The sequence below is a fragment of the Lycorma delicatula genome, chromosome 2 (assembly GCF_047948215.1).
Source record: "Lycorma delicatula isolate Av1 chromosome 2, ASM4794821v1, whole genome shotgun sequence".
NCBI classification, from domain to species: domain Eukaryota; kingdom Metazoa; phylum Arthropoda; class Insecta; order Hemiptera; family Fulgoridae; genus Lycorma; species Lycorma delicatula.
Window position 1 is genome coordinate 175047125 of NC_134456.1, and position 1615 is coordinate 175048739.

The following is a 1615-nucleotide window of genomic DNA, read 5'->3' on the forward strand; positions in this document are numbered from 1 at the left end:
ACTAAGTAATTACAAAAAAAAGTCATTTAATTTCTCTTTTTCATTAAAAACAGTACCAATTTTATTTTAATGTTAAAATTTTTTTTTATATTGTATAAAACACAAGACTTAACAATAACCATGAAATAACAATTGATTTAAAAATTTTCTTGTCTTTATTATAAAAACATTTTTGTCTGAAGCGGTATCTGAAATGTTTCTTAAAAATCAGTAGATCAAAATCATAAAATAACTTTATTATTTTATTTTGAATAAGATTAAGTAATATGTTTAATATTAATAAAATAAACTGTAAAAAATAATGTCACAGTTTTACATTTTAGACTCAATGGCCCTTGACTGATTTAAAATATACATTAATTATCTAGATTATGTATCCAATTTTACAATTAATATTAATTAAATTAAAAACTGTCTCAATATTAACAGCAAAAAAGATTAATTATTTTGTTTTTCTTAATTAACATTAGACATACAATTATGTTCATTTCTTTAAAAAATCATTGTTTTATTTCAGAAGTAATGTACTTTTCTAACAGCTGTTCTGTTTTGCAATAACAATAATAAATACAGTATACTCATATTGAAATAACAGAAAAAATTCCTTATATAATAACTACATGCATTATTTTTATCTATCTTGTTAGCATTTTATTTAATAAATGCTAATAAACAGATTTTCTAAACTAATTAGAAATAAAGGTAATTTTAACACAATATAACTTCATAGAAAATAATATAAGTTGCTACTCAAATACTCCATAAAAAAATACTAGGCACTTCTTACATCCTACATGTCTTTCACATTCCTAGTTTTCATTTAGGTGATGTACACACAGTTCTCTCACTTTCTGAATAAGTATTGTATAAAAGTATAATTTTTATCTTTTTTGAAGAGAAGTCACAAGGGGATATCCACTGAATAAGCAAATGAGGACAAATGCTATGATTCTGTAATCAAAAGCTGCTATCTAACAAAGGCAATTTTAAATGTAGCATTCTACATTTGTTTTTCAAAGCCATTCTAGAACTGTAAAATAGAAGTCTGTATTACTTACTTGACCCAAAGAAAAGAACTGAATCTTCTTCAGATAATGAAAAAATTGATTAAACTAAGAATATGATGAGCAATGATTTCATGTGGTCATTACTTTATCTGGTTTCTTTTAACAAAATTAATCTCTCCCATCATGAAAGCAACCTTATTTCAAGCTCAAAAAATTCATTCATATATATATATATTTTTTTTTATCTAATGGAAAAGGATGCTAAGAACATTAGCCATGTTTATTCTTCTATAACTTGCACCACTTGTGTGGTCAAAAGACCAAAGATGTACATAGATAGCACTTACCACAGTATTAATTATGTTTTTGAACAAACAAACATGTCTGTTAACCATCTTCAAGTGTGCTGTTCTTCTTTAAGTCACTTACAGCTACAAGCAAGAGAAACGCAAGGGAATATTCTATCTTCTATTGCCAACAGGGATCAGTTTCATTACTTAATGTAATTTATTAATTTTCATTTAAGCATTATTTATCTTATTGTTGTTATTTGATTTATCACACATTTTTTATGGTTGCTTCATTACTGTATGTCAGACCTCAACAAA